General features: G+C 47.8%; 1 pseudogene; it reads right to left on the minus strand.

Moving 5' to 3' along the window:
* Positions 1-3,755: 3,755 nt before the first annotated feature.
* LOC124961207 (microtubule-associated protein 10-like) lies at positions 3,756-6,563 on the minus strand (annotated as a pseudogene).
* Positions 6,564-24,523: the final 17,960 nt, after the last annotated feature.

Genomic DNA, 24,523 nt, shown 5'->3' on the forward strand with positions numbered 1-24,523 from the left:
ACACTACTGCTGTCCACCCTGCTTGTGGAAGTTATGTAAGTATTGAAGGAACATGAATTTTATGGGTCAGTTCTCTGTGGATGTGAGATAGGCAATGAGTATGGAAATAGCCTCCGTTTCCTCATCTAAGTTCGCTGGACTCTTGTAAAGACAAAACAAGGTCATGAAAGGCCTTGTGATCTGGGAAGTACTCACCCAGGTAAGGGGGCATTAGTGCCAAAGTACTGACAACAAAGATGACATCAAGTGACTTTTTTAGTACCTCTCATTTTCATTAAAGAGCAAGGCCATAATTTGGATAAGCTCTCACACTCATTCTTAGATGTGATCAGGGAGGCAGGAGAGCAGTCCCAAAAAATCAGACATGCAGAAAAGCAGCTGGAATGGAAGTTTTCACCTGGAAATTTAAGGTCGCTTGGCTGAGGACTTGGCTGCAGGCAAGGCCACCACTGGGAACAGGGTGCATCGCCAACAAGCAACACATGTCCACACTCAAGACATTCTCAGATTAGAAAGATCTTTCACCTCAGGCTAATAAATGCTGTCCCAAAGTACCTGCAAACATTTTCACAGATTCTGAATATGCAAGCAATCATTTCCAGAACAATGCAACCGCAGGATCCTCTACATCTACAGCAACCCATTGTTTCATCATCCTGGGTCCAGAAATCAGTCCCAATTCACTCCAGTTGATACTGAAATCACAAGTTCTGAGAGGCAGTTGATGGGTGTTAGACTACAATTGAACAACTTCCCTCAATAAAAGAAAATGCAAAGCCCTCTGAGGTTTTAAGCAGACAGCTAAAGGAGAAATCTCTGGGTAGAAAGGAAGGGCTTCTATGAGTCCCTGCATTTTTTTTTTTTTTCTCAGTATATGGACATGCAGACTCTGGGGGTTTGTGGCTCTTCCTCTAGGATTTCAAATCAATTATGAGCCATGAACAAATCCATTCCCCATTGCTTTTATAGAACTAGATCCTTCAAAAAGAGCTAAAGTAAAACCAAGTTGAAGACGAAAAGGAAATGAAACACACGCACATTCTTTCAAGCACTTACGACCAACTCCTGACTCGGAAACCACTCCATTCCATGCTGTCTCTCCAACATCAATCTTTGGCTGTTGTCTTACTATCACTCAGGAACTGGAAGCTTGTCTAATCTACCCTGTCCTGTTCTGGGACAAACACAGTCTCTCCTCTAAAACCCAGAGTCCTGCTGCCAAGCATTCTTCTACTCAATATCTGATTCAGAGCCAAGTTCCATTGTCTCCACCTCATTCTGTAAGCTTCAGACTGCTCTATTATGATGGACTGGGACAGCTTCTTCCCCATGGGCCCCACTGGCATCCCAGAGGCACTTAAAGGAAGCGTTCTTGTGTAACTGTCATGGACAGACATGATACACAGAAACGACGAAGCCTACGGACAGGGCCCTTACCTAGGTTTGCAGGGAAACATTCAGTGTTCCTTGCGCTGGTACAGTCTCCTCGTATTTTAGAATACTCTGTCTTCACTCATGCCCTGGCTCAGAGTTCCCTTTCCTCCTGAGTGGAAGGCAATTATTGTGTCCCCACAGTGCTGACACCCTGCACAAAGCCATACCCAACTTAACTTAGCACTTGGAGAAGCCTCCTGCTGCTGCTGGCTTGGTGGCTGTGCTCTCTGACCCACGGAGTCTTCTTCAGACAGTGCCCTCCTGGCTATGCTGAAGGGTGGATTTCTAGCCCCATTATTCATCAACTTAGTCCCATCTGCTTTGATCTTCCAGAAGTTCCTCCAACTGTCTTTTCCACCACTGGTATTTTCTGTGAACTTTAAGTTGTTATTTTTACACCTCTCTTTTCAGCAGGATTTTGGGAGGAAAGGACCATAATCTTTCCTTAATACATATTTTAAAGCAAAAGCTCTTATCTGAATTTTCTAACCTTTTCTAAATGGCTATATCTTATTAGTGGAATAAACCTAGGAACTGTTTGGAAAATAAGAAAATGCATGAAGGGTCAGCACTCCAACCTCAAGATACCCATCCTGAAGTCAGTTTCTGCTTGGCATGACTGATTCCTGAAGAAAGTCAGGAAGAATACCTTCAGGAAGAATACCTTGGTCTTGACCAAGTCAGGTTTTTTTTTTTTTGTTTGTTTCTTTTGTATTTAGGTTAAAAATGAGAAAAGAAAAATCCTGCAAATCTTGGTTCATGTACTGTCATTCTGTACAACTCTCCATGTATTTTATCCAAGTTAGAACAAGTAAGGATCTGAAACTCACCTATTGGACTGGATGACTGGGGACAAAGAGTTAGAAATCTCACCAAGCCACCAATAAGTCTGGCTGATGATTAGCCATGGCTATAACTACAGATGAAGGAAGACTCAAAATAATTAAAAGCCCAATTCCTACCTTAGGGAATTTACTCTGGTACTGGGAACCTTAGTGAGCAAAGTAAAAGGGATTACTCAACATCGCTGTGTAGCAGAACCTATTATTCAAATCAAGGTAAAATTCTCCATCTCCCATGAATCACATGCTGGTGTCCATTGATATTTTATGCATGCTGGTCCCCCACACAGAACACCCTCTTCTCTTCTTACCATCTCTCTAAATATTACCTACTATTAATTACTTATAAAAAAAGGAAAATTAGGACCTTCACATATTCAAAGTCAAAAAATTAGAGCTCAGAAGAAAATATATGCAAATATCTGAACACAGAATAAGTCAAAGTATAAAATCAATGGAAGAAATTATAAATTTTCATTAGACTTGAAAACAAGTTTTCACACATTAAAAATAACCACTGAACCTCAACTGACAAGCAATACACTGAACTCCTATTCAAGAAACCACACAGGAAGACTTTTTTTTTTAAACTCTGCTCTCCAGATGCTTCAGAGAACACCTAAAGATTGTTCACATGCAGCAGCAAAATACAAATATTAGTCAAACATATCTTAATAAGGGTTTTCACAGGTTTCTTTTCAGGGTTTCTGCTTATTATTACTACTATAACTTTTTTTTTCTATAACTTTTCATAAGGTATTTTAAATGCTAGCAATCATTTATTTTGTTCAACAAATGTTTTCATTGCATCCCAATGACATGCCAAGGACTGTGCTGGGTGCTAAAAACAGGGTCCTTCTCATCACAACACTTAAGACTAGTGGAAGACAAACATTAATCAAGCAATCATGCAGATTGTCATTAAATGACGATATAGAACACTATTAAAAGGGACTCCATCTATTGTGGATCCCAGGATGTGTACCTCTTTGATATTGTGTGTGTGTGTGTGTGTGTGTGTGTGTATATATATATATATATATATATATATATATATATATATATAAATACACATACATTGTACACACACATGCTGTAAGCTCTTTTAAGAGCAGGAACTATATATTAATTTTTTTTAACTTTCTGCATCTCACAAAATGTCATATATTTGTTAAATAACTGAATCCCATTAAAATTTGCAGCTATCCTTATTAACTAACCTTTTTTTCAATGAAGTCAGCTTTAGAATGTTCCATATTTTAAAGTTCAGATACACTTTTATTTTTAAATAACTCATAAAGAAATCTTACTAAGTTATGAGGTGATCTCATGATCAATATTATCAGCTTTAAGATAGAATATTAGTTAAGCATAAAGGAATGACATTTACTTTTCTCATAAAAACTATTCATATAATTTATACACTAAAATAATGTAATTAAAATTTTTAACAGTACACATAATTTTTTTAAAGCATTTTTACACCATATATCCCAGAAGTCTGTTTATTACTAACTCACAGATATCTTTGTATTGCTTTGAAATTCTTAGTGAACCAATGTCATCCTCTTCTTCAAAGTAATCTGATGTAGTGCCATCCAGAACATTGAGTTCCAGTTCTGAAAAATTAGAGGGTAGGTAAGAACTCACTTGAGATGTCCACGGTGACGGGCTTTTTTTTCTGACCATTTGCAACCAGTTTCTGCTTTAAGTTTCATAGAGAAGTCTTGACCTCTTTTGTTACCCTTAGAGTTATGCCTACTATTTTGGTCTATCTGGCTTTCTTTTTCCTCAGTCCCATGGGATGATGATAAATTACTGGTGGAGTTACTAGATGCCTTCTCCATGATATTGTCATGAGTCTTTGAAAGATGCCTCTCTTTTGTGAGAGTACTGGTGATCCAGCCGAGAAGAGTGGGCTAACAGAACTCTTTTCACTGCTACTTTTCCTTGAGGGTGGTCTTGCTCCACTAGAGCTACTGTTACATGAAATTCCTGCCTCTGGACTGCTATCATGAGTTTGTACTCTTGCTGGTCTCCTCAGTGGTGTAGAAGTATTCTGAATAGCAAGGGCTGGTGAAATCATCTGAATACTTCAGTTCTGAGATGCTTTCATGGCAACTATTTTCACTCATTTCAGCAGGAACATCATAATCTGTGGTTCTGACCTGCCAATCATCTATTTCTTTATTTACAATTCTGTCAGCAATAGCATCCTGTTAGAAAACACATGGACTTTGGACTCTGGTTTCCAGTTTAATCTTCTGAAATATTTGTAGGAGTCAATCTTCTTGGAATAATGGACTCTGCAGAACTCATAATTCTTCCCAATGAACCACTGCTGGTTCTGTTTTCACCACAATCAGTTGACTTTTTTCTTTAGTTGTGTTGGGTTCATCAAAGACTTCACTAATTTGCCTTGAGGTATCACTATTTTCAGCAGAAGATGCATCTGAATCTAAATACTGATCTCTAGGCAGCTGATGTGGCTTCTGACTTTGTTCTGCAAAAGTTTAATACTTTTAACTTTAGAGGATGGAATTCTGAATTTTGTACTTGTACTCAACGTTTGTGCTTGCATTTATTTTTCTGTACTATTCTCTTTTCATGTACTACTAATATGTCAGGATTTGTCTGCTTTAAACAGAGTCTGAGTGTATTTGTTAGGCCATAAAGTAGACGCCCCCTAGTCACACTTTTTTGACAGTTGCCACTGTTCTCAAAATATTTACCTTTCTTAAGGTTTTCAACTTGGTTCTTTCTACACTGAAGGCTCACTAACTTTTCGTGGTCCCCCACTTAAAACTTATCCTTAGATTCAGACTGACACGTGGATTTGGCACAAAATTCTGGTACCTTCTTATCCTCGGTTCTATACAACCAGGCTAAGTGGGGATGCACATGAGTTGCACTCCCCATGGGTTGGTTGTATAACAAGGACAGCTCAATTAACAAAGCATTCAGCAAAGGAAGCTGCCTTATTGTATTGACTGTATTTTGCTCAGTTTGAGGGCGACATGTAGATTCATTAAGGGTTCCTACATCCTGACTCCCTGGTGGACTCAAAAGCACCGCAGGAGTCGCCTGTGTTGCAGAATCTGTATCTTTTGGAGGGCTCAGATGTGTTGGAGGATTTACAAGTACTTTTTCCGGCAAGGCATCACCCAGCTTCTCAGGTCCGTCCCTTTGGGGTCAATGGTGATTTTGATGCCTGCAGGAAGCGTCCTTTCTTGGGTCAAGCGAGTGTAATACAGAGGAGGAAGGCAAAAGGTGTTGGTTTCCAGGTCCAGCTTGGCGTCTTCCTCGCTGGAGGTGCTGATGGTGCTGACACTGCTGTCCGCAGCCTCCGCAGGGCCAGGATTGCTGTTCTCCGCGGAGATCGCGCGGGAAGGGCTGGGGGCTCCTTCCCGCGCCGTGGCGGGGTCGAGGGCGGCGGGGGCCGCGTCCTGGGGGCCGAGGGCGGCGGGGGCCGAGCCGGCGGGGTCACGGGCGCGGCCATCCAGCTCTTTCGGACGGCAGAACAGCGCCAGGTCCCCAATGCGCCGGTCCTCCAGATCCAGCAGGAGGAAGGTGCCCCGGCTGCCGGGCCTGCAGGCGGCGGGCAGCGGGACGTCGCAGGTGCCCAGCAGACGCGGCGCGGGCGGCCCGGACTCGGCTGGCAGCAGCAGCAGAGCGGCACGCAGCCGCGGGCGGTGCAGGGCGGCGCAGGGCGCCAGGGCGCAGGCAGAACACGCAGTCCTTGTCGCGCCCGAAGCCCAGGGCGCCGCCGGGCAGCACGGTGGGCCTGGCGGGCGCGCGAACCAGAAGTGGCGGGAAATCCAGCAGCCGGAAGGCAACGGCGGGGCCGGGAGGCGGCGCGGCTTCCAGGCGCACCTAGTCCACCAGCAGCTCCAGCAAGAAGAGCGGCTCAACCGCCATCCCAGTTGCCAGGCAGCGCCACCACCGGAAGTGGCGGGTGCGCGCCCGCGGGAGAGTCGAGGAGGCCATCGGAAGTCTCGCGAGACTGGGTCTGCCTGCTGTCAGGCCCCGGGCTGGAAGGCTGAGGGCGTGGGGTCCGGGTCGCTGGGTGGACGCTGAGGCCCGGGGCAGAGCAGGCTTATAAAGGCAGGTCCCTTGTAACCCGGGGTTGGTCCAGACGCTGAAGTGAGCAGGACCCACGGCACCACCACGTGCGGACAGCCGCTGTCGGGGAGCCCCTTCTCACCAAGCCCCACCGCCCGCGCTGCCCGCGACGCTGCAGCTGGCATCCCGGGTCGGTGTGGGACAGCCACCTGGGTCAGACCTCATGCCCACCCTGAAGTCCGATCAGTGACCTGCGAGGTGTGTTCAGCCACAACCCGAACTCCAGGATCCTGTGAGGTCTGTTCAGCCAGCATCCCTCACCCTCCAGGATCCTGCGAGGTCTGTTCGGCTAGCATCCCTTACCCTCCAGGGGTGCAAACCCACCGCCAGAGGCAGTCGGGACTGGAAGGGCTTGCTGCCAGGAGCTGAGGAAAGAACCTGTGTGGAGCTACTTAGGAGGAAATGGAGTTCAATCTTATTTAGGAATACAGACAGTCCCCAACTTGGAATTTGTCTTGTTTTGTTTTGATCTTACAATAGTGGGAAAGTTTGCCCATACAACCATTGTTTTATAAAGCATTGAATCAATTACATAAGGTATTCGGTGCTTGATTATAAACTGGGCTTTGCCTTAGGGTAATTTGCCCTACTGCGGGCCGCTGTTCTGAGCACGTCTGCACCAGGCTTGGTAAGCTACAGTACCGCAGGTTAGGGGTGACATTTTCAACCTACAGTGAGTACCTCAGGAGGTAACTTCATGGTGAGTTGAGGACTGCCTGTTCTCTTGACATTAGTACTTCCATTCCCCATGTAAAAATATATAACAAGAAGGTGAGGATGTAGTAGCTAAATTAAGACAATTCTAAGAGGAACTTTTTTTTTAAAGATGGAAACAATCTGCAGTTTTAATTTCAGAAACATGAAACAGCAAAGTCAGAGCCCTCAACCATAGTTTAAAACCCATCAGATGCTGGCTTGCTGTGACAAGCTGGGAACCTCACCTCTGAAAATTCCTGGAGAAACAGGCTAAAGCAACTCCCTTGTGATCCATGGATTCCCAAAGGCTTGCATTTCAAGGCTCCAGACCACATCATATTCCTGGAGTGATGATTTCTGTCAGGAGAAGCAGATACCTCTAGTCTTCATTCAGGACCCCAGATAAAAGCCTGCCCAGAAAGACATCCCTTACCCCAAGACTTGATTGGAGGCTTCTGGAATCTAAGCAACATTTCCCCTTTTCTACCTGGGTTGCACCTTCACACACCTAAACACAGTGAAAACCAGAACCATAATAACATCGCCTTATATTCTGTTGTTGGTAAAGATGAGATGACTTTGTCCTCAGTTAACATGTCTGGTGTTTAAACGCAGATCTTTTCATTCCAAGTATTTTCCTCCTTTCTGTTTCTCAGTTTCTGGCAAGGAGGAAGTAATAGTTTGTCCATGTGCTGTCATTAAACTAATTTAACATCCCATAACTTTGCCAGAGTTAGCATCAGAGCACGACTGCTACTTTCAATATGTATAAGAAATAGCTTTTGAATTCTAACAGAACCAAGGCTCGGCATTATAGTTTAAATGAGCCTGTAGAAATTTTTACTGGAAATTCATTCACTAAAGAAGGGCAAGAAAAGGCTGCCAAGTGGGCAGGAAGGCAGGAGCTGAGGTGGGGGTGGAGAGTAAACATGAGCTCCGCTACTGACTGGAGGGAAAGAGTGGCCTACACCCTACTGATAAATCTGCCAGAAAGGAAGGGGAGAGTGAAATTGTGCAGCACCTCAAGGGATTGGAAAGCATGGGTTCACTGATAAGCCAAATGGTATGCATGACTGAAAGGAGCCATGGAAACAAAGACTCATTGGCAAGAAGCATAGCATGGTGGAATCAGCACAGGCTTCAAGTTGAACAGTCCTGGGTTAAAATACCAGCTTACTCACTCTTCATAACTGTAATTCCAGCCCAGGTTCACAAACTCTGGGAGCATCCTCTCAGATTGTCTTATACTTCCTCAGGGCATGCTGAAAGATTGTTGGGGCCCCCTTCCAGAGATGTCTGTTCACTCAGTCTAAGATCACTGTTACCAAGGGAGCCTGTTCTGTTGTTTGAGCATGACCACCCACTTCCTGGCATATTGTCAATGACTAGGTTACTGTTTAACAGCTCTCTATCAAGCAGAATGGTATTGCAATCCTGCCAGCAAATATCAGAAAGGTATATACATTCACATGGTCATAGCTCCTTTCACACTTTCAAGGGGAAGTGGAAGAAATGAAGTGGTGGTTGTTAGCTACGAAGCACCACTATCAACATGAACCATGCCCAGAGATGCCAGTGGAGCAGCAGCAGCAGTGACAACCTGCCCTAGGGACTCCAAAGGTTGCAGAGAGCCCCTGGGAGGTTTACTAGAGGTTGCCCTATGGGGCTGAGCCTTCCTGCCATGTTGCCCCAGTCTTTGCTCTGCTCCAGGGAAGACTGGTGCCTTAGACTGTCAAGACTGAAATTAATAGTTCTTCCTCTTAACAGAATTAGGTCTAAGTTGGATTTATTTTAAATTACTACTAATATTATTTATCCTCCAAAAGATAGCTGTTTTTTTTTTTTTTTTTTTTTTTTTTTTAGTAACTTCCAATTTGGGAAATAAACCAAAAACCTTGATAAGCTTATTAAGCAGACTGGACCTTCAGGAGACAACTTTTCAGGGCACCCCATGGGGATCTCTGGTGCAATCATAATGAAACAAACAAACTGACTTGAAGAGGTTAAATACAAATTCACATGGCAATGAATGGTAATGCTGCAATAGAATTCAGTTCTCTTTCTTGAAAACACAGGTTGTCTCCATCCCACTAGATGAACATCCTTTGGCTTACTTGCTCATGCCCCAGGAAAATGTTAACGTATAGGAAACTGACAATATCCAATTCAAAAATGTATTTTGTGGCACAAAGGAACAATAACACAATGAAGCAAAGAGGTCGACACAGGAGTTAGTATGTTTTGTAAGAAGAGTGACTCTACTTAAACAGCTGGTCAAGGGCATGGCAAGGGCTCAAACAGAGGAGGGCTGCTCCAAATTTAACCTTAACAAGAGACACAACCCCCAAATGTGATGTGTGCACCCTGTTCAAGCTCTTAAACTGTCTGAACAAATGACCTGCTTGCAACAGTGGTGCAGTTTGAGTAGAGACTGATATTAGATGATATGAAGGTATTGTTAAAGGTTGAGCATATCAGCATTCTGAAGGTTCTTTAAGAAAACATGCTAGCACCTAAGAGATGCAAACTGAATTAGGGGGAAGGAAGTGACTGAGCCAGGAGCTGGCTTTATAATGTCTCAGGATAGAAGGGAAAACAGGGAAGGCAGACATGGCCAGGGCTTGATGCTTCCTGAATCTGTGTGAGGGGATGGGGGCCTGTGTTGTTCTCTTCTATACTTGTGTGTGTGTGTATGAATCTTTTCATAAAAGGTCATTGCATTTTCTTTCAGAGTTGTCAAATCAGCCATAAAAGACTGAACGTCTAGCATGTTGGAGTGCTGACTGTGCACCAACCTGTATCTCTGAGCAGCTGACTGGTGCGTAATGATGCCACCAAGGGAAAAGCTGTTTCCCTGCTGCAACTGTGAGCTGCTGGTTTACCTAGAGTCCAGTTGTGACAGTTGTCTCAGGTTGCCACTTACAATAAAGGGCATCTATAAGTGGGCCATCTGTAAATGACATCCCTCCTATTAAGAAGCCTTACAGGCCAAGCACATCTGGTGGTCCTTCTACCCTGGCCTCGGTCCTCCGTGCCAGGCACTGGAAGAAGAGGGCCATTCTGCACACACTTTACAGCAAGAAGAGACCCCTCTCTCCTTGCTTTCACACACCTATAGTGCCTTTTGATTTACCTCCTAAACTCTCCACCGACTACATTAGGGTGAAGACCACAAGTTACATTTAAAATAATAATAGCATGAAATAAGTTCCTCCCCAGCAATCCAGAACCTCGAGACCAGATCCCATACACCTCCCTGGCTTCCTTTCTACCACCTACTGGTCCCTGTTCATGCACTGCGGTTCCTTGGTGGGGCTGCTGTTCCAGTTTGCATCCCTCCCAGCATGCCTGCCCTCTGTTTCTCCACAGAGCTCAGACCTCCTCTATTTAATGTCCGACTCAAATGCCGTGTCCTTTTTGAAATTCTTTCCTGGTAGTGATCTTTCTTTCCCTGTTTTGCTTAATCTATTTTTCTGTCTTGTATGACTCTTGCACATGAGTTACTGCCCCTAGGTATAAGTTCCTTGATCACGTCATTTTATTCTTGCATGTCTCCAGCAAGGAGCACAGTGCCTTCTTTCTGTACATGGTGTTTTTATGTAATGAACTAATAAATGAAGAATAGAACCTCTTATGGTACTTGCTTGTTTAAAGCTCAAGGGTTTGGAAAATATCCTGAGCTAAAACTTAACAAATATTTTAAAGGAAATAGCAGTGCCTGTGGTGTTCTTTGTATGGAATTGTGCTTCATAGAAACCCAGGTGAACCTGCTGGAGCAGGTGCACCTTTTCAGAGAAACCTGCTGTGCTCAGTTGGCCTTACATTTCACAGTTATGGTAGACTGAATGTGATGCCTAGGTGGGAGATTCAAGTAAACAGGATTAAGGGTTCTTCCACCTGTGCCAATTTCTGGATTTTTGATGTGTAGGACTTCCCTGCAGGTTTCCTCTTTGTTCAGGCACTGGATGAGACGTTCTCTGAAGACTGTTCAGTGTGGTAGGAGAAAAGGGACCCCTGCTGCAGCCCCAGCTGAGGCTGTACTGACACCAGGCAGTCAGAAGCTCTGCTTCTTTTAAGTGATTATTCTCAGTAGATGCAGCCTCTGAAGGGAGCCAGGATCAAGCCCAGCTAAAAATAGACTCCACAGCCACTCCTTCAGTTTTCTGAAATGTGGGTCTTTTGCTGTGCCACCCTTCTGCATAGCCTGACCTACTGGGACAGCACTGTAGCCATAGATAGAGACCCAGCACACACAGGCTGCTCCTCCTACTTCTCAGGTGTAAGCTCGGGGGCAGGGCTAGTGGCCAAATAAAATTGGACAGAAAGTGGCCAAATAAAACTTTATTGGAATTTGGCTCTCAGGCTAAATTCCCAGTCCCCCAGGGTACAGGTGAGGATAGGGAGCCTGAGAAATTACATATGGCTCTGGCTGCCCAGGGTCTTTATAGGCCAGAATGGGAAGGTGTCCTGCTGAGTGATAGGTGAACATAAGGGTCAGTGGAGTTTTTCTACCCATTTGATTGGTCACTCTTTTGGCACACTGCCCTCTGCCTCAGTTGCTCCACTCTCCCTCATATAGTCACTCAAATTCCGACCTAACACCAGGTCCCAGGAGAAGGGACACAGTCCCACCTCCCACCCTCTAAAAGGGTTCCCAACAAAGTACCAGATAGTACCAAGAATAGAGAGGGTGTGGAGGATCTGGACCCCTAGGGGGCTGCAGAAAGGTGCAGCAGACATGGACAGGAGGTGGTGACGTGGTGCTCTCATGCCCTGCACTGTGCCCCCAGGTTCACAAGGGGACCACGAACCTCGACATGGCTGTGCCTGGACACAGCCCTAAGGAGATGCTTATTGTAGGACTGGAGGACCCATGAGCCTCCCCCACTGTGCTCTGCCAGTTTGCCTTTGCTTTTTCTGTATCTCCTTAACTGCTTTCATAACTCATTTGTTCTACCAACTGCTTACAATTCTTTTTAGTTAACTCATAACTAATTTGGGGGTGTTTGTGTAAATGATGATTATTCCTCTGAAATAGCAATTAAAATACACATTAGCAAAGTATTTAAAATGCTTCTTCCACAAGGAGAAACAAGTATTGTATTTCTTTTTCTAGAAGGATTGGAAGAAATGTCCTTAGCCTCACCCTGAAATTTCACTGTTTCTGAGTGTTTTTCTTTGTTCTTTTGATTTCCTGATTTTCCCTGCAGAAAACTGGATGGCCTATTTTTGGATGTTTTGTTTCCAGTAGCATATTTGTCCTTAGGAAAACGTTGACTGTTTCTTTGATTCTAATTTAGACTTCTATATATTGATTCCAAATGATATCTGACTGACTCCTAAAACCTCATTACCTACAAATCACTAAATTAATGAATTTGTACTAAGCTGGAAGAGTTAAAGGTAATTTGGAATTTTTGTCTTTCTTAGTTTTATGAATTCAACTAATGAATACAATGCTGGGTGCTTGATTGAATAAAAGAAATGACGTGTGGCTTGTTCTACCGGCTGCTTCTCTGAAACCCGTAAGTACCTTATAGAAATTTGAAGGCAGGCAGCATGGTTCTGACTGGAGACCCGGCTGCCTCCCCTGGACAGCAGTGCCCACCTATGAAGTCAATGAGCTGGATTTTTGATGAAGCTTCTTTCCAACTGTCTCAGCTTGATGGCATGTCCAAGTTGGTCAGCTTTCAGTCTTGATGTGTGTCCACAGCGTCCTGGTCACAGCTGGCAGGACCTAAAATGAGGAAGCTTATCTGATATGGTTTGGAGTCCTGGGTCTGCACAAAACCTGTACTCAAGTCATCCCTTTACCCCCTCAGGTCACGGTAGGAAGATGGCTTCCAGTCAGTGTCTGGCTGTGTCCTTGGTCTCCCTTCCAGGCAGCAGCACTCTGGAGTCAATGCCATGGAGGCTGGCATAGCCATGCCAGGGAGGAGGGTCTGCTTCAGTGCAGGGCTACCTCTCCCCTCTGCTGCGAGCTCATCTGGAACCCATCCACACACTGCGCATGGGAATGGCAAGGGAGTGTGCTTGGACCTGGTTCAAGCGCACTACAGAGACAGGCACTGCCTTGGCAGATGCCAGCGCCAGCCTGCCAGAGCCATAGCAGCTGCCCAGCATCACGGACACTTCTGAATGGGGATGGACGGCGGGCTCGCTGTGCAACCCGCACCCACAGGCTTCACCCAGGAAACCTGGAGGAGTTGTACTGCCAACTCTCTCTGCTCTGTCCCAGGAGACCCTCTTTGACAGAAGCCGTGGCCAAGCAGGGTAACTCAGGGGGACCTGGCAGGACTTCTCCCAGTTCCTGCTCACCTGTGCTGTCCTGGCAGCTCTGGGAGCCACAGGGGGTGTGGTGAGAAAGCAGGAGGGAGCTCATCCTGGTCCCAGAGCCTGCTACCTCCACATTAGCATGACCACAGCATCATGAGGGAGGTCCCGCCGGCAGAGAGTGCCAGCTGGGGTCAACAGGCTCAGGATAGTTTCAGGGGCAGCCAGGCCTCCTGGCCCTGTCTCCAGGCCCTCCAGGTTCTGGGCAAGGGCCCCTGACCCTTCTTGGTCATGCTGTCCTCACAAGCTGCTAATAGGTGACCCCCGAGGGTGGAGACCATCTCTCTATTCCGGCACAAAGCCCAGCAGGAGAGAGACCCATGGGGTTGAGCAGATGAACAGGACTCCAGGTCACAGTAGCCTGGGATGGAGGCTTCTCCAGGCAGAGGATCACTACAAGAAAAGGGTCTGGTGCCAGGGGAAGGCAGAGCTGGTGGCAGGACCAGCTGACTGACCTCCTGCCCACTTCAGACCTCCAGGGATGCGGGTGCCCACCTGGCCTTTGCAGAGCTGCATATGACCTCCCATTTGCCTAGCACTTCTTCTGGCAGAGTGCTCTTCCTACCCTCTCCCTAGTCTGCAGCAGCTCCTCTGTCAGAGTTTGGGTTAATGTCAGGTTTTGGACCTCCTGGTCTTTTTGTCAGATGAAGTCTCCTTTGGACCCTTGGCTTCTTTGTTCCAGGCATTGGCCCCGGGCATACATAGGCTCTGTCCATGGGGAGCTTAACACCATCTGCTTCCCCGGGCAGCTTGGCACAACTGGCACATTGCCTCCATGTGTCCCTGGTCTGCCTCCTCTAGAACCTACCAGGTGACCAAGGGCAGACAGACATCTCTCACTTGGTCACCAGCCTGCAGAGTGGGCCCAATTTCCTCTGCGATTTTCCTGGTGGTGTGTTACCACACTCCTGTGTGCCAGGACTGGAGAAGTACAGGCAGCGTGGAGGCAGGCAGTGCTTGCAGGTTTGCATAGCAGGTGGCACATGCAGAGCTCTGTACCTGGAGCCCATAGGTCTTTGTCACCCCACCTACATGGCCTTTCACTCAGCTGCAGAGACCCAGGGTACAGATTGAGGTGCTGGTGGACAGGGCTTGAGGTCAGGAAACAAGAAATCCCTGCTAGTTGGCAGAAATCCTCCCCTCATTAGTTCTGCATCTCATGGGCATCTTAAGCTCCAACCTGCAGGGTTTTCAGACCGGCACTGAGGATCCCACCCTGTTCTCGAGGCTTTCTTGGTGCAGAGATGGACCCAGAGAAACCCCTCATCCAAACTCCCATTGGGGTTAAGCTCATCAAGTTTCCCCAGCTGCACTCCTGCAAGAGAGGAATGCAGAATTTCCAGGACGTGCTCCAGGCAGGTGTGGTGGCATCGCCTGAAGCCCCAGTGTTTTAGCCAGCTTTGTCACCACGTGACCCAAAGACCTACAGCAACAATTTTAAGGAGGAAAAGTTCATTTGGATCTTATGGTGTCAAAGGTACTAGTCCATGACCACGGATTCCATTATCTGTGCATGAGGTGAGGCAGAAGGTCATGGTGGAAGGACATGGCAGAGGAGAGCAGCTGAGAACCTGGCCATCAACCATCAGGAAGCAGAGACTGAGCTCAGCTCAGAAAGTAAGACCCCTAAGCCACGCCCCATGACCCAGCTACTCCAGTCACCCCCACCTGCCCACAGTCACACCGTTAGTCCCTAGCAAGGGATCCATGCACTGATTAGGTCACTTCACCTCTAAGTCTTCTTGTGTTGTCTCCCACACAAGCTTTGGGGGACACCTCACCTCTGAACCTTAACACCCACTAACTCTAGAAGCTGAGGCAGGAGGATCAGGCAAGCCTAGGAGTTCAAGGCCAGCCTGGGCAACACAGCAAGACCCTGGTTGAGAAAGTGCTGTAGCCAAGTGGAGGAAGGATATCACGGCCTGCCCTACATGCTGGAGCCTCCCTGTGCTCAGCATACTGTAAGTTCAGAGAACCAACACAGTACCAAGGACACCTGCTCCCCTGGGTTTGCCAGCATCCTCCTAGGTTAACTGGTCATGAAAGACCTCCACACACTTGCCCATTCAGACCCATTGCACATTTAACCCTCTGAGTCACCCATCACCCATTTAAATTTAAAAAACAAACACAAGAATTACTAACCCCTAGGGGATGTGATAATGGCATTCTCTCCCAGGGCAAGGGGAAGGGCCTCTGGCTGGCCCCTGAGCATCTGCTTGTATCTGCTTGACCCTCAGGGCCACTCCTGTCTCAGGTGAGCATGGTCATGCCAAAAGTCCCCCAGCCCTGGCTGTTTCTAAGGACTGTTGTGCCCTGGGCCTGTGGCAGCAGGAGGTGGGGAGTGTCCCTTCTGCAAACATGGGCACTGCGCTGTTCACCAAGGACACATTGGCTGAAGGCTGCCCCTTCTGAAGCCCATGCACCTGTGTCTGCTGGGAGTAGAAAGCCAGCACGCCTGGGAACACAGGGAAGCCAGTGTCAGGGTGAGGATACTGCATGGCAGTTCACACAGGCAGAGGCTCCTCACCACCCGAGTCCCCTTGCAATGCAGGCCCTGCAGTCCAAAAACCATGAGCTGCAGCACCTGGGTTCTTCTCCAGCCTCATGTTCAGGGCTCCTAGAGAGGCCAGGCCACTGCACTGGGCTCTGTTCCTAGGGTCACAGGAATCAAAGGGGTGGAAGGGGATGTCTGCTAACAGCTAAGAGGGGAGAGCTTGGGCCCCTTTCAGGGCGGAGGTGACAGTGAAGGGGTTCATCAGCACGGACTGGGTCCAGGCTTCCGTCCTTCCCAGGAACCAAGCTCCAGTGGTCAGAGGAGAGGGTGCCAGCCAGAATGAGTCACAGCTGAGGTTGGTGGGGTGGCCCATCATGGAGAGTTCACCAGTACATTTGGTGACAGACCACAGCTGCAAACATTTACTGAGGAGGAGGCTGAGGTGCCACTTCCTTTAGGTTGCAGTTAGGGGTGGTGCAGGTGCAGGGTGCTTCCCTCCTACATGGAGAGAAGGAATCTCTCCCTCTCCACCCACCTGCTGATTGAGATGAGGGGCTGGAAGGGGGCACTGGGACCCAGATTCTTCCTTGCTGACAATGGTGTCTCCTGGCTGGAAATAGATGAATCTAGGAGACCACCACACACCTTTGCTAGGAGGTGACAGTGGTGAGTGTGTGATATCTATAGGCTCCACCACCCCAGGTGGGAGCTGTAAGATGGCAGGCCAGACCAGGGCTCCCTGAATACCTGGGATGTGCCCTGCCCATCTCCAGGTATCCTTCACCTCCTCTGTACCACACAGTGATAGGGAGGGACCCTGGAATCTGACAGTTCAAGTGACTAGCTTGTCATGCAGCCAGGGCATGACAGAGCCAGAATGCAGACTCAGACTGCCTGAGCCCCAGGCTAGACACTGAGAAGTCTCTTTGGGAAGATGCCACATGGATTTCCAAGGTTAATAGCTTTAATTAGAAGTCCTATATTATTCAGAGTAGATGTTGCTGCTGGACTCCGAGTTCCAAAGACACTAAGTCAGAGAAATTCCTCTGCATTCTTCTTCTCTCACAGGACAATAGAAGCCCCTGGTCTTATACTGAAGGTGGCATGTCCTCCCAGGGAGCATGTCATGCAGGAGTCACCTCCCCACCAAGGTCACAGCAGTACAGGGGCAGAAAACCAGCCTAAAATGCCCCAACCTACCCCTGGAAATGCTGGGAGGGAGAGAGGGCATGTGAGCTGGTGCCAGAGAGGAGTCTCAGGCAGCATCCACAGGCTTCACCCCGAGCTGTGGGATGCTCCTGGTGACACTTGTCTGGACTGAAGTCACTCAGTAGCTGTTGCAGGCTTGTAAGGCCAACCCTCCCTTCCTGCTTCAACGTCTAAATTTTAAATGCATTGAAGTCCCTCATAGGGAAGCCACAGGCCTGGGAGGGAGGGTGCTGCCCTTCAGTCCACAGAGGCAGGGCTGCAGGTGGAGGATCAGGACAGGCTGGGAGAGGTCACCTTCTGCTTCAGAAACAGAGACATGAGCTTCAGCTGCAACAAATGCCCTAATGGCACATGGTGCTTGGCCTGGGTGGACATGGACAGCCCTGGCCCAGCATCTGCCCCAGCTATGGTCTCCTCATATGTGAACTTGGGTTGGCATGCTGCTGGGAGCTGCCACGAGGGAGAGAGTACCCTCCACAGAGGGCACGTGCAGGTGACTGGTCGGGCCACTGCCCATGTCATGATGCCCTTTTCTCACAACAGGAACTTCCTTACTGCATGCTAAGTTTCTACTCAAGGATGCCTGTGTCCCTGAGGTTGAAGGTGGGGCAGAGCTGGCCTGCGCTTGGCACCCTGAGTCTTGACCACTGCAGCATAGGTTCAGGCACTTTGATGACAGGGCACAGAGGGCACCTCCCCAGAGAGGGGCACAAAGGCTCCGACTGGGGTCACACAGGCTCTCACCAACTACCAGCCTGTGTCATTCTCATCTGGACATGAGAGTCACCAAGATCCAAGTGGGAACATGAAGGGACTGTTTGGCCCCCTCCCACTCACAGTGCAAGGTGTTGCTACTCACTAAGTACTGCAGACCTCGAAGTGAGTGGTGGATCCTCAAATACCACCAGCTGGGGTGCAGATTAATAGACATCAGGAGGAAAGAGGGGCTGTCAGGGAGTGAGCAGCTGAGGTGACTTCCCAGAAGAAACGCAAGTACCTGTGCTCACAACCAAGAAGGCAGTCAGGGGAGCTGGTCCAGCAGGAAGGGGCCACAGAGCCCAGACTGGAGAGTCATGGGAGGATGGCATCCACCCCCTGGTGATGTTGCTGCCCAGGGTGCCATGGGCTGCCATCTGTGTCCCTCCTCATGCCTCTGCAGGAGCCCTGGACCCCCAAGTTGAGCTCCTAAAGGTGTGGCTTCTGGGAGAAGGTTAGGGTTAACTGAGGTCACAAGAGTGGAGCCCATGTGACGAGATCAGTGCCTTACTAGGAAAAGACACAGGCAGCTCGCTCCTGCCTCTACCTCTGAGAATGCAGCAGAAAGGTGCCCTCATAAGCCAGGCTGGGGGCCTCACCAGGGCCACCCTGCTGGTCTCCTGACCACTGACTTCAGCCTCCAGAGCTTTAGACATGACACCCCAGGGTTGTGGTATGCTAAGCTGACCTGATATGGGTATGGACAGCTTCTAGAAAAAAGTCTGTGAGCTGATGTGGAGAGGCAAAGAGAGGGTCCCTGAGGTAGAGCCTGTAGACAACAGCCCCTCAGAGCAGCAGTGTGGGCATCCTGGAGGCCACACATGCTGAGGGGTTTCAAGGAAGATGCAAAGACTACTTTCCCTGGGGCTCTGGGGGACCCTAGATTTGCCCAGGTGAAGGGGTGTGAGGGCTTGGGGGAAGAATGGTAGGGTCTGCATGCTGTGGACATGGGGAAAGGGTGCACTACAGGAGGGAGCAGGGAGAGGTTGCAAAGCCAGCCAGGTGGGTTGGGACAACAGTTTTCATCTATAGAGGACCCACCACTCCTGGGACTCCCTGAGAATACCAGAGGGACTAGGCACAGCACTAAACACGGGTAGGCTCTACAGAGCCTGGTCTGGAGTGTGCACCTCTATGCCTGGTGCCTGCCCCGGGAGCAGGTGCTTCTACCACCCCACCATGGCCCCCTTGGTTTTCTACCCCAGGGCAAGAAAGTGGGAAGCCAGAGGGCTGGCATACCCCCTCATGCAAAGCTGCCCTTTGGGAACAGACATGAGTAGAACCCAGAGTCTTCACTCCACAGAAGGAATCTTCTATAGAGCACCTGGGTGCAGGATGCAGGCCATGACATTTTCTGGTCCCAGTCCATGTACTTACAAGAGGGTCACAGTCCCTGTGTGCAGGAGGAACAATTTGGAGCCCACCCTATTTCCACCCCAGATGGGGCTTATTTGCAAAGGGGTGGAGTGTGATAGGAAATGTGCATCTGGGTTCTGGTGGGCTGGCTACCCTGGCTGCCTCCCTCCCCAGCTCGATTCCCTTGGGGAGCAGGGGACAATGACTAGAGCCATGTGGTCTTAATCACTAATTGAGTAAATCACTAATTTACTCACTTGAGGAGAGGGGACTGGCAGACGATGCTGTAATCAGGAGCAGGGGCACCCATCCTAATGGGGCACAGCAGCCACCTGCAGAATCCAGGGCTATGGCACCTCATTAACAAGAGTGGAACAGCCCAACTTTAAACTCGAAATCACTACAGAACCTGGGCTTCAAATATCAGAGACTCAGACTTTTTTTTCCCCTATCCTACTAGTAAGGAACATACTTCCAAAGTTGTTTTATATTTTAAAAAATCCTTCTGTAATGTGGGTTCCTCTCTTCTGCAAGATATAAAAAAATGTTAATTTTTCAATTATGTGTGATCTACTGAGAAGACAACCTGGGGACATGCACTTATTTATCTTCCTAAGACCTGGTGTGACACATCAGCAAAGAGAACCTTTCTTGAAGCCAGGAAAGGGTTTGGTCAGCTGAGCACAAGTTAAAAAAAAAAAAAAAAAAAAAAAACCATCTGGAGCCACTGAAAGCTCAAGGGTCATGGCTCTGAATGCAGTCCTGGAGGAAAGCTACACCCTTGGTCAGAGGAAGAGCAGAACACTCAACCTGATCCCAGAGGAATGATCTAGGCTCAGGCTGTGCAGGCCAGCTCTGCCTCCCAGGAAAAAATCCAGCCTGCAAGACTTCTGGGACTCTGCTGTCTACTCAGTGTCCAGAGGCTCTTACAAGTTCTGCTGTGAGTTGCGATGAAGGGAAGAGCCAGGTGGGACAGTGTGAGGGTAAGCCAAGGAATGACAGGCAGGGGGCCCTATGCAGGCAGCTGCACCCATGGTTCAAACCAGAGCAGACTGGATGGATGGCTCTGAAAACCTGGAATCTCCTGTGTGAGTCAGAGGATTATGCTTGAAAGGTTGGTTTTTATCTTATTCTAAAATAATTAATTCAGATAAATATTGATTCTGAGTGACAAAGCATCCAAGAAGCATGAAGATCACCACCAGATAGGGTGGAGGGCTCTGGAGGTGGTCAGACCACCATGTGGCTCCATCTTCGCAAGTCGGCCCTCTGAGTCCCACCAGCTACCTCCTGCAGTTCCTTCTCCAGGGTCTTCCTGGTGGCAGCCAGTCTTTGTTAGTCTGTGAGCCTTTTCTGAGCAGGAGGTCCCTTGCTCTTGGTCTTCTGCACTGGGAAGAAGAAACAAAGTCAATGAAGCATAGCTCTCACCAGGAGGCCCTCATCAGATGCAGGGGACAGAAAGGTCACTGGGGGACAGAAGGGTCACTGGAATGTGCCCTGCAGGGCCAGCATGTTCAGGTGCAACTCGGAAAACTGAGTGCTTGAGGTGTCTGTGCAACCCCACATGCCTGCTGTGACACCCATGACCAGGGGAAGCACACTGGGTGGCCTTGAAGCTTGTGTTGTCATAGCTCTGGAGGCCCCATGTCTGAAAGAAGGTGCTGCAGGGCTCCCAGAGTCCCCCTGATGATCTCCTTGGAAGCCCATTTCCAAATATTTGGAGACACTGATATTCAGTCCACAGCAACCCAGCAGGCTGCAGGCAAAGGTGGGCAGGGAGGTTTCCCAGAGGCCACATTGTGATGGAGGATACGAATTGACTACATGTGCATGTACATATGCCCAATGTGTAAGTGTGGCAAGTGTGTGCTCATACTCCTGTAGGGAGCAGAGTTCAGTTGGGCCAACTCCACAAGCCAAAGTTGGGAATGGAAAGAGGAGTCTGAAATAGAAGAGCCACCAATGCCAGACAGAGGAGCTGGGGTTGATTGCAAGCTGGCAGCCCCGAATGCAGGGATGCTCTGGGGCAATTCAGAGATGCATGCCTGAGAGAGGTGGTCAGGTGGGAAGCCAGGAGGAGTGGTCCCTGGGATTACTAGAGAGCATCTGGGGCCATGTGAGGGGTGGGGTCGTGCACAGAGAGGCTGCATGTGGTTTGTGGATGGTCCTTCAGCTGTGGATGGTCCTTCAGTGGAGAAGCCGGTATCTCTTGTCTTCCTGAACCCTGTGCCTGACCCATGGCCATCCCTATCACCAGCTTTGGATCTGAAGCAGCTGCCTGGGATCATTCCTTTGTTCTTAAAATCTGTGTGGGTGATCAATTAACATCACTGTAGATCTTCTAGCTCTGGAAACTAAACATTGCTATTTTGCATTACCAGCTTTTTACTGAGGGTCATTGGCAAGCCTAGCATTGTGTCTGTTCAAGGTCCTGTGGTGTGGCTCCCCTCCTTGGACAGGTACCTGTGTGTATTGGGAGCACAGCTTTCTCAGGAGGCAGACCCTCCAGGTGTGTTCCTCTGGGAGCACCTCCGATCTGAAGGTTGTGTCATGGTTGGCGTCACCAGGTAGTTCCTGAAGACAGAACTCACTTCTGGTTTCCATTCTCAGCCACGTTCACAGGCTGCTGCCATGAGCCTTTCTCTTGTAAGTAAGCTGGATACTTTTACAATCTTCTACTCTTTCTTTGAATTTTAGGGCTCTTCTCTGATAAATAAAAACCATGGTACTTGTTTTTATTTATCTTTGTTGGGATTTATGGGGTTCTCAGTGTTCTGTGGCTCAGGGTGTTCCTGAGCTCTGAGCCTTTGTCCTTGGTCATTACATCCATACTCTGTATCCACTCTCCCTCTGCCCACCTCCTCCCCTCTTCCATGCTCTCTCAGAAGTCACCACAGTGACTTTCCACTTCACCCTGTTCCTTGGACTCTTCTCTTTCTGTTTCCAATGCCTGAGTCCCCACCACTGTACTGTGGACTGTTAACTGGGACTCTCATTCACTCTTCTTGTCCAAGTACTTATGACTTTGAATTAAGGCACCCATTGATGTCTAGGGTTGGTTGATGAGAAGCTCCATTTCTGGAGTTCTGTGTGAAGTTTGCCTGTCTTCTGGCTTGAGCCACATTCCTTTCCTACCTTTACACAGACATCAGCTTCCTCAGTCATGTCCCTTCACCAGCCAGGTCCCTGGGAGGGTGCTGCTTCTGTCCATTGGGTATTTTCCCTGTGACCTGTTGCCCTTGATATGTTCTATTTGATGTCACTACTTTTTCTATTCCTAGAGAGCTGGTTTTTTGAGAAACCCTGTGGAAGTCATAGGAGGTGGCTGGTGAGGATGTGTCTGCCCCCCAGGGTACCTGACAGTGACACAGTCTTGGAATAGAGCTTCCCATTTTCAATGGCTTCTCCTCTTTTATTCCCAGGCTCCTGGGAGCATGAGCCCCTGATTCCCTGGGGTGGGTGTTTTCTTTCCTACCTCCTGTTTCCATGAGGGGTACCATTTTCACAAGGTTCCAGTGACAGGTCGCCTACAACCCTCACAGTCTGGCCCCAGGCCCCCTGGGCCAGAGTGCACCTTGGAGACCATGAGCTCCTCAGACTCTGCTCAGGATCTCAGGCTATGAGGCTTTCCTGTCCTCTTTTCAAAGCTTCACAGGAATCTGGGAACACTGATGTGAAGTCTGGTTCAACCTGTTGGTATGCAGGAAGTTCCCAGGATAAGTTACCCACCAGTGACCAGACCACAAATCCCTCTTGGTGATGCTCACTCCTTTGCCAGGATCCCTCCTACATGCCACTCAAGTGCAGAGACCATAGCTTTTCCAGTTCAGAACGTGCTGCACCCAGCCGGGCCCCCTCAGGAGCCTGACATCTGACTATGAGCATGTCCTCTTCCTCATCCCTGAGTGCTGCTTGGCAGGCAGTAGCTGAAGAGGTTCTCTTTTATCATGCTGAGAACCTGAGACTCAGCAAGTCTAAGAGGCTCACAGCTCACAGCCAGCTGCTGGCACCTGGACTTCTCTCTGAGACCTGGCTTTGGCACACTATGCACAGAGCTTCTCATGGGTGCATGTTTATGTCCCCCCTTGAGCTGGTGCATAATAAATCCCAAAGGACTTAAAATTAGCATACTACAGTAACACAGCCACAATGTTTATAGTAGCTCAATTCATAGTAGATTGTGGAACCAAACTTGATGTCCTTCAACAGATGAATAGAAAAAGAAACTGTGGTATATATACAAAATGGTATATTATTCAGTCATAAGGAAGAATAATAATATGACATTTGCAGGTAAATGGATGGAATTAGAGAATATCATGCTAAGTGAAATAAGCCAATCCCTAAAAACCTAAAGCCAAATGTTTTCCCAGATAAGTGGATGATGATATATAATGGGGCTGGGCAGCTGGGGTGTGAGAGGAGAATGGATGAAATTTAGATTATATAGAAGGAAATGAGGGAGAGGGAGGTATGAAAAAGTGTGTTTTATTTTTAACAGAACAAGCTCAGCTTTGATACCTCTTTCATTACTAGTTGATAGAAATACACCATAATTACACAAGGATTAGTTTAAAATTGTTAGGGACAGACCATTTGAACACAACTAAGAAGTTTCAAGAGCTCTGGAGCTCAAAAACAAGTATTTAAGTCCCACTTTACTTCAAAATAGATGGTTCTGAAATTCTTTGATGAGTAAGTATCAAAAAGAACAAACCATGTATTTTTCAACTCTAATCAGAGACATTTGGGACACAAAGAGAATGAGCAAAAAGGAAAATAAGAGAAGCTGAAGATCAAAACACAAGTGAGGAAAGGTATGGATGTATATATAAAAGGAAGGAAAAAAAACCTTAACCAAACAAGTAAATCCAGCTCCATGACATACATCCCATGCTTGTATAAATACATCAAGATAGATTCTTCCATATATAACTAAAAAACAACAATAAAAAGTACAAACAAACAAAAAACTGAAAGGAAGAGTTATGAAAGGAAGTAATGAAAGTTATGAAACAGTGAAAAGGAACATCATTCCCTCTAAACTCCTGTTCACAGCAAAAAGAGCAAGGCTGATGGTGCAAAGAAGCCACATGTGGACACAGAGGCTCACACCTAGTGTGCTGCTGCACAGGCAGCCCATGCTCAGACAATGCAGTGGGTTTTCCACTTTCACAAGTTCTGTAAATATGTACTATAATAGTGTAAACTTGGAGGACCCAGAACATTCACTTTTAAATTTTTTACTGAATAATCTTTACTTGAAAAATATGTGAGT

The sequence above is a fragment of the Sciurus carolinensis genome, chromosome 12 (assembly GCF_902686445.1).
Source record: "Sciurus carolinensis chromosome 12, mSciCar1.2, whole genome shotgun sequence".
NCBI classification, from domain to species: domain Eukaryota; kingdom Metazoa; phylum Chordata; class Mammalia; order Rodentia; family Sciuridae; genus Sciurus; species Sciurus carolinensis.